The 14090-nt window shown below is 47.7% G+C and overlaps 1 protein-coding gene and 1 pseudogene across 6 annotated transcripts in view; both read left to right on the plus strand.

The window, feature by feature from the left end:
• MED10 (mediator complex subunit 10) overlaps window positions 1-14090 on the plus strand; it is a 206265-nt gene that overhangs the window by 26791 nt on the left and 165384 nt on the right. The window lies entirely within an intron of this gene.
• LOC123791274 (U6 spliceosomal RNA) lies at window positions 9160-9257 on the plus strand (annotated as a pseudogene).

Genomic DNA, 14090 nt, shown 5'->3' on the forward strand with positions numbered 1-14090 from the left:
CCAACAGATGCCTTTCCGTAGTTCTTCTAAAATGAGGCACAGACAGAACAAGAGCAACAGCGACCCCCCTCAGCAGGTCTACTTTGCCTCTTTATCAGAAGGTTTCAGATCCTGCATCTCTCCCACCTCCCCTTCCCTGCCCTCAACCAGTGGCCGACGTTATTTTAGGGTTCCAGCCATAAAAAGAAAATTCTTTAATTTAGAGATGAATGTCCAGGCCCCAAGCATATTGCTTTTACAGTACAATTATTGCTTTTGGGGGTGGCAGGTATTATTGTCAGACTCATTCTGGGACCAAAAATGAAGGTCCATGAAATGCACCATCTCATTAAACAGTTCACAAATTGCGTGCTGTTCCACTTTTATTAGCTGCCCCGTTTGACAAGGGTAGTGATTTCGAAGCTGTGGAGAGAGGCAGTATCCCCCATATATAATTGCATGACGTAGGAGAAAAAAGAATCATGGGTTTTCCTCGCGCCTTTGACGAATCCAACAGGTGTGTGCAGATTCCAGGTAAGTGATGCCGGACGGCTCGCCCCATGGCACGCTCTGTTTTTCTACCGTTTTAGCCTATCTGTGTACTACTTCCTGTCTCTCCTAACCTGTTGTACACTAATGGCCAGTTGATAATAGGATTCCCAAACATGAGTGCGAGGCACATAGACACACGAGCCAGCCAGAGGGTGTGTTTGCCCCCGTGCGCCTCTCCTTCAGGAATTTGGACGGCGCCAGGGCACCGTTTCAACAGTAGGGCTGTCCCGTCTCAGAGCTGGTGTGCACCGCTCGCTGGCCTGCCCCTGCCTTGCCTTCCAGGGCATGAGGAGGCGTGGTATCCAGCGTGGGACCCTCGCAGGGCTCCAGGGTGAGGCTGAGCTCCGGGGTTGGGGCCATTTGGGCCACGTCTCCAGCCTCCTTCTCTGTGGGTGACAGTACTGTGTGGTTTCTCGTGGGGACAAGCGCTTCTGGAGAGAAAAGCGAAGCAGCAAATGTGTGTTCTGAGTCAGGGCCCCGCTGGCCCCCGCTGCAGACCACCCACCCATCTGCTCTTGCCGCAGCTTTGGCTAAGTCATGTTAGAAGCCAGAGCGGGGTTCGTGTTCCAGGCTGGAGCCATGGAAGGGCTTACCCGCACCTTGGGGACCCCTCTGAGGCCTCTGCTCCTTGGGTGGAGGGTGCATGTGGGCTGGTGGTAAGAAGGTCAAGGGGCCCGGCGAGGGTGGCAGCACCGCTGGCGTGGAAGGTCATCTCCAAGGGAAGGTCAGGCCTCTGTGAAATTACGGTGTGAGTCAGCAGAGAAATGGGATTCAGAGCCGTTTAAGCGGAAATCACCACAGAAATTTCACCCCACAGCCCTCCTTTTATAGATCAGAAGGCCGGCCCGCTGAGATGAAACAGCTCGGGAGGCACAGATGTGGGCCCGGAATCCAGGCGTCCAGGTTCCAGCCCTGGGGTTTCCCACCACGCCATCGGCCTCTCTTTCCCGGGAGAGAGAGACAGGTGCCTCAGTCAGGGTCTCACGGCCGCCACCCCTACCTCCAGGCTCTTGTTGCGTGGGTTCCAGGTGCGCGGTAGTGCGGAGATGAGCCTACGGCAGTAGCGACAGCCGCAGGTAGAAATCTGCTGTCATGTGAAGCTTCCTGTCCGGAGCAGGCCGAGGGCTCCCCCGCCCACCCCGCCACCGTGCCCGCGTGCAACACCCCAAAACTGGGGCTCCTGCTCTGGGACTGCTGCCCCGGCTTCCTGCCAGCCAGCCTGGCCAGCAGCCACAGCCCTCCTCTGCCTTTGCCCCCTGAGGCCTGCCAAGCCCCGAGGCTGTTATGGGGCAAATTTGTCCCCCAAAAGTCACGTTGAAGTCCTGGTCCCTGGTGAATGTGACCTTATTTGGATAGGTCTTTGCAGATGTCATCAGGTTAAGATGAGGTGATAGTAGAGGAGGAGGCGCTCAACCCTCAAGCGGTGTCCCTGTAAGAACAGGAAACACGGGGACAGGCACGGGGGGAAGAGGATGTGGGGTCACACAGGGAGACTGTCACATGATGCCAGCGGCAGATATTGGAGCGACGTGTCTACAAACCGAGGAACTCCCAGGGACACTGGCAGCCGTGACAGAGGCATGGAACGGATACTCCCCTGAAGCCTCAGAGAGAGCAAGGCCATTGCCACCACCTCGATGTCAGACTCTGGCCCCAGAACTTGAGAGAATACACTTCTGCTACGTGTAGCTGCCCACTTGGCTGTTGTTTGTTACATCGGCTGCAGGGACTCCTGTGGCATCCTTGGAGTCTGCTCCCAGGATCCCCCGCACTCACCACCCACCATCTGGCCAGACCGCGGCCACCTCCTAACTGCTCCCCGTCCCTCTCCCAAACCCGTTCCCACCCCTCCCAGATCCATCCTCGCCCCTTCTAGAGCCGCTTGCCGAAGCACACCTGGGATCCTGTCCCCTCTGCTCAGCCGTCCTCAGAGGCCCAGTGCTGCGGCACCCTTGACAAGTCCACGGTGTGGCCACCTGCCCTCTGGGAGCCTCCTCTCAGCCCCGTCCCCCGGTGTCCCTGTGTCATGTTCCACACCAGCCAGTCTGCAGGTCCGCTCCGATTCCGTGTCGGAGAGCTGCTCCCTCCTTGCCGTGTTGCACACGTCTGCCTGAGCTTAGACGCCCCGGCGGCTGCCTTCCTGCCCTGTTCCTGTGCCCTGCGTCATGTCCCTGCCTCCGCGCCGAGGGCAGAGGGAACGGCATCCTCCTGTCCCCACTCACCTGCCCTCCACAGAGCCGTCTGAGCCCAGGTCACAGGTGGCTCCCCAGGCCCAGGGCTCTCAGTAAGCGTTTGTGCTGGAGGTCTGGTTAGCCATGCTGCCCAAGCACAGGCCAGGAGAACTGGGGAGAACGTTCAGTCTGTGTGAGCTTTGCTCATCTTGGAACGCTGTATTTTTGATGAGTTGCGTAAAAATAAATCAGTGACCTTTAGATTTAAGCTTTTAAAAATGTTTTTTAAACGATGCTGGTTATAACTCAACAGAGAAATAAATTGGTGCTACACATTTGTGCTGATGTAAGAAGCTTTTACAAAAAAATGCTAAAGGCAATCTCCCCAGCATCCCATCAGTCACTAAAAAGCCCATTGAAACAGTGTTGAAACTCATTTTGAGAAGCTTAGGAATGCAAGGAAATAAACTTGATCGTGGTAGTCAGATCTCCGTTAGAATCAGATCAGTTTCATTGAAAACATACTTTAGTATTAATATAGATTCTACGTTATCTTATTTACAGAGAAGCGGTTCATATTCTGGTTCATATTCACAACCCTTCAGCATGTGTTTTGAGATGATTTCTCTAGCTTGTGAGGGGATGTGTACTAGATTCAGGAAACTGAGCAAATTATATTCCTCGGACATTAGGGGGTGTTATTCTCAGTCTAATTTCCATATTTTTTGGAGCTTATTTTTCTAGAGTCTGAACACAGCATTGAAAGCCAGGGGCTTCTCTTCTGACGGTGTAGGAGAAGCCCGGGAGTTGGTTCATTTGTCCACTCATTCATTCATTTGGCAAGCAATAATAAGAAACACAGTGGTGATGTGCGGCCAGCTGCAAGCAAGGACCTGGCTCTGCGTCTGTGGAATGACTCAGTGTGATCAGAAGGTTAAGAGACACATTCAGGAACAACTGTTCTCCAGCCACTGTGCACTGGTCTTGACATCACTCCAAACTGGGGTGGGAAAACCAATCACGGGTGTCCAGTGGGAACGGAGCCTCTTGCCGGGTGCTGATGGGTGTGGGGAGGTGAGTGACTCTGGACTGGGGCCATGCACAAGCCCTGCTCTCCAAGAGTTCAGTGGAAATACAGAGGCAGGACACAGAGTGGTGGAGCAAAAGAATATTGGAAGAGTTTTGTGCAGCCTTTTGTGGTATGACATTGGAGGTGCCACCTAATTTATCAAAACTAAATTCTGCAGTGCAAAGATAAAGACTATAGAAAGGAACACTTCCATTTCACAGATGGGAAAGGGAGGTTATCGTTAGTTTTAGGTTCAGTTTAGTTGGAAGGTTTATTATGGAGTGTCTCTCCATCTACCCATTCGTCCCCTCATCTTCCCACCTATCCATCCATCCATCCATCCATCCATCCATCCATCCATCCACTCACCTTCCCATCCATCCATCCATCCATCCATCCATCCATCCATCCATCCATCCACTCACCTTCCCACCTATCCATCCATCCATCCATCCATCCATCCATCCATCCATCCATCCATCCACTCACCTTCCCACCTATCCGTACATCCATCCATCCATCCATCCATCCATCCATCCATCCATCCATCCATCCATACATCCATCCACTCACCTTCCCATCCATCCATCCATCCATCCATCCATCTGTCCATCCATCCATCCATTCACCTTCCCATCCATCCATCCATCCATCCATCCATCCATCCATCCACTCACCTTCCCATCCATCCATCCATCCATCCATCCATCCATCCATCCATCCATCCATCCACTCACCTTCCCATCCATCCATCCATCCATCCATCCATCCATCCATCCATTCACCTTCCCACCTATCCATCCATCCATCCATCCATCCATCCATCCATCCATCCATCCATCATCTACTTTCATACTTACTGGAAAATTAACAAAGATATTTAAAAGGTTTGCATGTCTGTTCTGTGGTTTCTGAAGTAAAAACAAACAAAACCAAGCCTCAGGGAACCAACATGTCACCTGGCAGAACTAGCAGCTTCAGAAAACCAAAATATTTCAGGTTCCTGGGTGGCAGTTTGTTTCTCCGTGTGTAGGCTAGATATTTTTATTCCTCATCTCCAGGGACTTCCATATCCTTCAGAAGTATCATTTTGGCTATAATAGTTAAAATTTAACATGTATGCTGTTCTGAGTTGCTAATAGATCTACAAAGACACGGCCTCTCCTGTGGATTTGCAAATTGAATAAATGGTCAAAACCCAAAAGCATTAAAAATACTCAAAGGTGAAAAAAAATTCAGAGATTCCCATAAGACCAGCCAGTATCAGATGATTCCTCCCCTGTCCTCGCTGATTCACCATCATACCCTGTGTCTTGTGCCACTTTAGAGCATGGGATTGGGAATCCTTCCAGGTGCAGGCCACCTTGAACTCTGTCCCAGTTTCAGTGTATCACATGGGTGATAGATGCTGGCAGACATATGGGCTCTGTACAGAACCTGGGGTTCCCATTTGGTTGCCACATCCTCCATCCCTGGAACCAGTCTGCAGTGTGACAGAGCCCCTCTCCAGGCTCTCCAGGCCTTAGCATCCATTCTCCTCTTTCCCAGGTCTCTCCCTGGAGCGCCCATTTCCTGTAAATCTCTTCCTCCCAACTCCCCATACCACATCTGGGTGCTCCCCGCCATTGGCCTCTGGGTTTCCTACGGGAGGGACACTCGAGACCCCATGCTCAGCAGAGCCCAGGGCATTCCTATTCCTCTGTTGGAACCAGTTGTAAGGGTCTGTAAGGCCATCTGTGTGCCCTGCCTCCCTCTTTGGTAGCATGCCAGACAGGGCATCCAGTTTCTCCATTCTTGCCATGTCTTTCTTGTTTGTGACTTGATGATGTCCAGATGATTCCACCCCTGGCATGGTGTGGAACACCCCTGGCTGTTCGTCTCTACCGACTCCCCTCTGTTTAATGGACAGTGGAGTAGATGTTGAGTCATAACGACATACTCCTACTCAGTGCCTATAACGACTATCACCTTCCAGCCTCTAGGATCAAAGCATAATAACCAATAAGCATGTGGTGCTGCTGCTGCTGCTGATGCTTTTAAAAACGATTTGCATATTTCAGCTCAGATAATCCTCAAAATAAGTGCTATGGACTGAATATTTGCAGCCACCCCAAATTCATGTGTTGAGACTATCCCCATTGTGATGGTTTTTGGAAGTGAGGACTTGAGGAGGAAATAAGAATCAGGTTGGGTCATGAGGGTGGAGCCCCCATGATGGGATTAGAGCTCCTATAAGAAGATGAAGGGAGTAGAGCTTTCTTTCTCAGCCATGTGAGGTTACAGCCAGAGGCAGCTGCCTGCAACCAGGAAGTGGGCCTTCATCAGGCACCAGATCCATTACTTCTTGGCCTTGGACCCAGCCTCCAGAACTGTGGGAAATAAAGCCTTGTTGTTTAAGCCACCTGGTCAACGGTAGTTTTGCTCTACCAGACCAAAATGACTTAGATGATATTCTGAACAAGACAATTCATCATTAAAGCCATTTTACAAATAGGAAACTGAGGCCCAGAGAGGCTAAGTGACTCGCCCAAATCACCCAGCTGGTAAGTGGGAGAGTCCAGTCAAACCTGAGTTCAGACAACCGAGCATGTGATGCCCTTTGATTGCTCCCTTTCTTCCTCACTGCCTCAGAGCGCCCAGAGGATGCTCCAGCCCAGGGGCACTCCCCGTCTCCGCATCTCTGCCCCTGTGGTTCTCGTGCTTTCTCCTCTCTCCTCCTGTCCTCCATGCAGTACTGCGCCGTACCTCCAGCCCCTCCTGGCATCATGCCTTGCCTCATCTTGTGAGCTGCCTTCTCCTAAGACCATGTGTGGAACAGCCGTGAGGAAGGCAGGACACTTGGATATGGTCATTTATAATTCGTGTTCATGATTCCTCATCATACCAGTCACACTGCTTCATAGATGATAATGGTTCAATATGTGTGGATTATCCGGGGAAAAGCTTGCTTCATGCTGACTCTGCCAAAGGAGGGGTGAAGTCATAGTTATGTAAGCAAAATGAAGTGGAAAATGAAGGCAATTATGTAGATAATTCAAAAAGAGGGAAAAAAGAAGCACTTTTTGGGTGGGGGGGCTTAATTATGTGGATTTATCAGATGCGAGTTAAAAAACGTGTAATTACCCAGACAATGGGCTGAGTGTTCCACTTCACTTGGAGTGGGTCAGAGAGAGCGTGAGTTGGGCACTTTGTGTGCCAGACTCGGCTTGGAGGCGAACTCATTGTCAGATTCTGGGAAACCCAAGTGGCTTCTCTGAGCTCTGGTTTTTCTCTGTGGCAGAGCCGGGCCCAGCGATTGGCACAGCTGTTCTGAGTTACATCATCACCCTCCGGTTAAATGTCTCGTCTTGGTCCCTAATCCTCTGCACTCAACACTTTGGCATTCATTTTATGCCCTGCTTTCTCTAATTGATACTCAGGAGTTTTGTCTGTCTGATGAGGTTACAAAGTCTGTGAGGCTGAGCTCCAGCCCTGCTTTCTTGGCTGAGCTGCCCACCTCCTCGAATCCTATAGTGGAGAATCAGGGCTGGGACAAGCACGGCATTGATGGAGGGGGGCAGTGACGTCGCTCCGGCCCCCGTGTCCTGGGCAGCGGTCCTCACCTGGCTGTTCGTGACTGTCACCCACAGAGCCTCCGATGTACTGGATCTGGGTTGGCCCCAGAATCAGTATTTCATTAAGAGCCTCAGGTGATGCCAGTGGGGGTCGTGAGATTGTGCAGTGGTTACAAATACACCTCTGCGTGGGCTGTGGACACCTGGCTGCTCCATCTTACCGGGGCAGTAGGGGCTCACCATCAATGATGATGAAACTGACAGAGACTCATTATGAAATCTTCCTCGAGGCCCACGGGGACCAAGCCATGTAAGAAGCAGTATGGTGGCCAGGTCTTCCTGTCCTTGATAAAACATCCCTTTGGGTTGGTTCATTCTCTAGAGGACAGATGTATAGTAAAGTTCCAGCATATATTGACTTTAAGTGTTACGGCCAAAAATAGAAGATTGATTCTTTGACTCAACCTTTAAAAAGATTCCTTTTTAAAGTAGCAGTTCACGAGATGAGCACAGTCTTGTGAGAGCCTGGAAATTTAGAAGCAAACGGGAGAGCATCATCGGTTCCAGGCTGACTGGCTGGCATGCACCCACGTGGGCTATTTTGGGCGTGAACTGGTCTTGGAGATGCTGTCAAAGTATGTATGGTGTTGGGCCTCATCCAGTACTAGCACTTCCATTCGGTTATTAAGCAGAAGCCCCAGAAGGGGCAAGGCTTGAAATAGGCAAAAACTTGCAAGGTTTGAGATTCTGTTCAAACTCCCCATGGCCAGCCAGGCTTGGAAACAGCAAGCATCAGAATCTGGTGAGTCAGCATTTGAAGGTGGATCCAGGCTCGATCTGGAGATTTTGACTCAGCCATCAGTGAAATTCACTATTTTCTCTTGAAGCTTTTGGTGACCTTTGGCTTCATTCAAGCTCAAAAAGCAAAGGCAAAGGGAGAAGGAATGGATTCGCAAACTCCTGAGTGAAGGTCCTATTGTCTGAGGTGCTGAGATCCATTCATCCACTCTAGAGCCGGATGGCATCTCCCTTGCCTCTGGGTCTTCCTTTCCCATAACTGAGGGGGGAGGGGTGGAGGTGGGGAGCAGAGGCCCTCAGAGAAGGGACAGGGGGAGCTAGGAGACACACAGAGACCCTGTCAAAGCCCACCCAGGCATCGGGCTCCATGCCAAGAGCTCCACAGAGCTCAGAAGGATCCCCAGTCCCGTGTCGGCTGACACATTCCCGTAAATCTCCAGTTAAGACTTGGAGCTGGTGTGCAGCTGACGCTAAGTGCTTTCTGCTCTGAGTGCAATTATGTACTTCTGAATAACACTCAATGCGCCCTTTGAATGTGAAAATGGGTTAGATCAAAACGTCAGAGTGTACCTGCATCCCTGATGATCCTTTTTAAAGTAGCTGTGGTTTCTGACATTAAGGGGAAATGTGAATTTAGCAGTGTGCTTTTATGTCTCTAGTCTACGACTTGCTCATTCAGGCTGTAGATACTCATAAACAGGGAAACAACAGAAGAACATCAAATATTAATTCTGTGTCTGTATTAAAGTATAATAAGCAGCAGTAAGCATGTGTTAAGCTGTCAGGAGGCTGGATTGTACAATGTAAGTTGGGGCCGGATTCATCATTATCCCATGGACCACGAGCCTCGCCAAGGATGGTATTTATTCTCTTCGAGGCCTTTGCTTTGGTGTCAGGATGTTTTCCTCAGGCGTTTCTGTATGAATGATTTCCTCTTCTACTTCTTCATAAATATCTTTATTGCTGTTGTTTTTTAATTATGAAAAATCTGTGTGTTTATCTTTAAGGATTTAAGGGATGTAGAAATGAGTAATAGGTGCTCACTTCGGCACATATAAAATTGGAACGATACAGAGAAGATGAGCATGGATGTGCAAGAATGGCAAACAAATTTATGCAGCCTTCTATATTTAAAAAAAATAAATAATTGGAAATTCCCATAGGTTTATTTCTTGTTTGTAATTTAACATTAATCTATGCAGATATCTTTATGTATATAACACTTATTATTAACTTTAATTTTAATTATATCATACTAAAGATATTATTTTATGTCTCTGACTTTTTTCACCTAGTAGTGCATATTTAACAACTTTCTATGAATGTATATTATTTTTTATAGAAAAATTATATTACAGAAGATTAGGTAAAAATACATTATGATATTCACTGGGCAGTCATTAAAATGTGAATTGTCCCGGATTTCAAGATCTACTACAAAGCTGTAGTGATCAAAACAATATGGCACTGGCCCAGAAACAGACACATAAATCAATGGAACAGAATAGAAAATCCAGAAACAAACCTGATTATATGGTCAATTAATCTTTGGCAAGGGAGGCAAGAATATGCTGTGGGAAAAAGGATGGTCTCTTCAACAAATGGCGTTGGGAAAACTGGACCACTTTCTTACACCATACACAAAAATAAATTCAAAATGGATTAAAGACCTAAATGTGAGACATGAAACCATAAAATCCTAGAGGAGAGCACAGGCAGTAATTTCTCTGACATTGGTCATAGCAACATTTTTCTAGATATGCCTCCTGAGGCAAGGGAGGCAAAAGCAAAAATAAACTATTGGGACCATAGCAAAGTAAAAAGCTTCTGCACAGGAAAGGAAATAATCAACAAACCTTAAATACAATCCACTAAATGGAAAGAGGTATTTGCAAATGGCATATCTGATAAAGGGTTAGTAATCAAAATGTATAAAGCCCAAATAATCTCATTAAAAATGGGTAGAGGACATGAGCAGACATTTCTCCAATGAAGACATCCAGATGGCCAACAGACACACGAAAAGATGCTCATCATCACTCATCACCACAGAAATGCAAATCAAAACAGTGAGATGTCACTTCACACCTGTCAGAATGGCTAAAAATCAACACCACAAGAACCACCAAGTGTTGGTGAGGATGTGGAGAAAAAGAAACCCCTGTGCACTGTTGGTGGGAGTGCAAACTGGTGCAGCCACTACTGAAACAGTAGGCAGGTTCCTCAAAAAATTAAAAATAGAACTCCTATGTGATCTAGTAATTCCACGATTGGGTATTTACCCAAAGAATATGAAAACATTAATTTGAAAAGATAGATGCACCCCTATGTTTATTGCAGCATTATTTACAATAGCTAAATTATGGAAGCAGCCCAAGTGTCCATTGGTAGATGGATGCATAAAGAAGATGTGATACACACATGTGCGTGCGCGCACGCACGCACACACACACACACACACACTCTGGATATTTTATAGCTATAAAAAAGCATGAAATCTTGGCATTTGCAACATGGCTGGACAGACCTAGAGGGTATAATGCTAAGTGAAATTAGGCAGTCAGAGAAAGACAAATACCATATGATTTCACTCATATGTGGAATTTAGGAAACAAAACAAATGAACAGAGAGAAAAAGAGACAAAAAACCAGACTGTTAACTCTAGAGAACAAACCGAAGGTCACCAGAGGGGCTGTAGGAGGGGGATGGGTGAAATAGGTGAAGGGGATTGCGTGCACTTAACTCGATGAGCACTGAGTCATGTATAGAATTATTGAATCACTGTATTGTACACCTGAAACTAATACAAGACCGTGTGTTAATTATACCAGAATTAAAATCTTTGAGACTGTGAGTTGTCAAGATTATATGATTACATGGAAATACGATGGTCTATAAATGAAATGTGATATGCAATTATTCATAAACCAAATATCCAACTGGAGTTTTCAAACAAAATGTGTTCCTTGTCTTGTTTAAGGTGACTTTGTCTTGGGGCACCTGGGTGGCTCAGTCAATTAAGCGTCCAACTCCTGATTTTGACTCAGGTCATGATCTCGGGGTCATGGGATTGAGCCCCGTGTTGGGCTCCATGCTGGGTGTGGAGCCTGCTTAAGATTCTCTCTCTTCCTCTGCCCCTCCCCACCCCCACTTACACAGTCTCTCTCTCCAAAAATTATAATAATAATAATTTATAAGAAAAATAAGATGGATTTGTCTTGATTAAAAAAAAAATGAATTGCTTCCCTGGGAGAGATTCCCTTCGCTATCCCTGACAATGGGCTATCCACGTGGATTTTATTTCTCACAGTGAGCCAGGAGTGATTTTAAGGGCAATCCCTTACCCACCTTGACCTCAGTAGGCTTGTTCCCCAGCAGCCTCACCAACTGAATGACAGTGGTGAGATGGGCAGAGTGTGGGTTTCATCCTTTTGTGACCTTGTTTCTACCTTTCTGCTCTAGAATCTCTTTGGGGGAAACTAGTTTTAACTCCAAATGCACTTTCTTTTTGGATAAATGTGAACTAAACAATTTAGGGAATAAAATGTTTGACAGTGAACAGATTGCATATAAGGGGTTTAAAAATTTATTTGGGATGTTAAATTCCAAACGGAAACAATTTGATTCTCCTACAAATGCAAGGAGTGTGTCTTCCATAAAACAGCTGGTATTCCTGTTTGTTGAATGTGTTCTAAACTGAAATCTCGATTCCCACCTTCCACCCCACATGTCAACCCCTAAATTGGTAAACTGAACCACTAGGTAATCAGTTGCGTAAGCTGAAGATCTAGATGATATTCTTGCAGAGGGTGGCTTCTGCCACAGCAACAAATAGTCCCCGAATCTCTGTAGCTCACAGTAAGAAACATTCACTTCTCGCTCACCTTTATGGAGAAGCTTCCGTTGGACGGTGGTCAAGCACATTCTCTGTGTGGCACTCACAGCAGCTTGATAGCTTGTGTGTTTCACTGGTTGACTGTTTGCTTGTTTCTGTCCTTTCCCACGAGGCCAGCATCCAGTTCCTAGGAGTTTTCCTGCAACGTACCAGGACTCGGTGAATATTCTGAGTGAATTTTCAAGTCTCCTAATGCAGTTCATGGCTCAATATTTTCTCCTACTGTTAATGTACTTTTTAAAAAAGTGCACTTTTGTGGGTGAATCAGTGTGAGTGGGGAGTAGAGTGTCAGATCAGTGTTTGCCTCACGATGGATTTAAAAGCTGGGTCAAATGATAGGATGAGGAATAAATTCACAGCGAGGAAAGACCTAGCACCTTCCGTAAGGAGGGGCCATGCCGTGTGGTGGAATCAATGAGGTGCATGGCATGAGACCCAGGGAGAGTAAGGGTGATTTCAGTCCTATTTCTTCCCAGATGTGTGTCCCTGGCTATGTTATTTAATTCTATTTAACTTAATCCTTGGTAGCCTTATGAAGTAGGGTTTCTCTATACATGCACATATGTGTGTATATGTATATATAAATATGTATTTCATAGAGGAAGGAGTTGAGTGTAAGAGATTATATGTAATTGGTGTGGTGTCTGGTCCAACAGAGATGTTCAGTAACTGCTGGCCCCCTATGAAAACAATTCTAAGTTCTGCTGTGTGATGCCTTTATAAATATGTGATATATTAGAATTCTAAAACTCTACAATCAGAAATAAAAACCAGGTAGTTTCCGAAATTATAAAAATGCTTCTCTGTAGAGGCCCTCCCTTCAGGGAATCTGTCATTGTAACACCATGTATTACATTATAATGTGATCACGCTATAATGCAGCCCCGTGGCCAGCCAGCGAGGAGCAGGTCTTCCCCATCTTGTTACTTACGGGGTCACCTTGTGTTCCGTCTGAGTGAGGCCAACGGGGCAGAACCCGTCCTGTTATCTGTGTTCTGGTCCTGGAGCGCTGATGACTCTGTGTGAAGACTTGATCAGGTCTGCCAAGTCTGCTCCACAGGCCCACGCTGGAATTCTTACTGGCTTCCAGAACTCCTTCCCAAGGGGGCTCATTATATTGATTTAAAGCCATATATGTGATTATTGAAAAGAAAAGTAAATGTTTATAGATATTCAAGCAATTTCTGAGGGTAACAATTAGCAGTTTCTGTCTCGAGTTCAAACAAATCTTAATTTCCCCCCTCCGGCCCCTTGCAAATCAATAACATAACCCACACATTTCTTGTTGTTTATAGTTAATTAGCCCGACTTCATGTAGCCCTCACATCATCCTGGGGGCATGATTGCACACGTTTTAGAATCGGGAAAACAGAGACTCAGAGAGGTTGACAAAGCTGCCCAGCGGACACAGCTTTCAAGTGGCTGGAAGCGCGGGTCCCGGGACTTCAGACCACAGGGGACATGGTGACGGCAGCTCTGTCTCAGTTGCCCCTGGCTGCTGTCACGAATGTACGATCTTACTGTTCCGAGAGGTCAGCGGGGCCTGTCCTGCAGGCTCCAGGGCAGAAGCGGTGTCTTGCCTTTTCCGGGTCTAGAGCCGGTCACTTGGCTCCTGGGCTCTTCCTCTGGCTACACCGCCTGCCCGGTTGCCCGCTGCCCCTTTCCCGTAGTCACACCTCCCTCCGGCCCCGCCTCCGCCTGCACTTTAGAGAACCCCGGTGTTGTACTGAAGCCACCCAGGCGCTCCCTGCTTTAAGGCCAGTTGATCAGCAGCATTAGTTCCATCCACGACCTCAGTTTCCCTTTGCTGGGTAGCCCACCATATTCACAGCCCCCCAGGGATTAGGACGTGAATGTTGGGGGGACTTACTCTGCCCATCACATCTGTGGCATTTGTGGTGGGGGCTGAGTCAGAGGTGGGAAGGGGACACCCTTGCCGCCCACCAGCGCGGGAAGGCGGTTTCCAGTGCCCTAGAGCAGGAGTGGAGGCGGCACCATGGTCCTTGGGACACAGGCCTGGGGCCAGCTGGCTGGGCCCCACTCCCAGCGCCACTTCTCATGAGCTCCGTGT

The sequence above is a fragment of the Ursus americanus genome, chromosome 15 (assembly GCF_024610735.1).
Source record: "Ursus americanus isolate L20-20 chromosome 15, mUrsAme1.1.p, whole genome shotgun sequence".
Lineage (NCBI taxonomy): Eukaryota > Metazoa > Chordata > Mammalia > Carnivora > Ursidae > Ursus > Ursus americanus.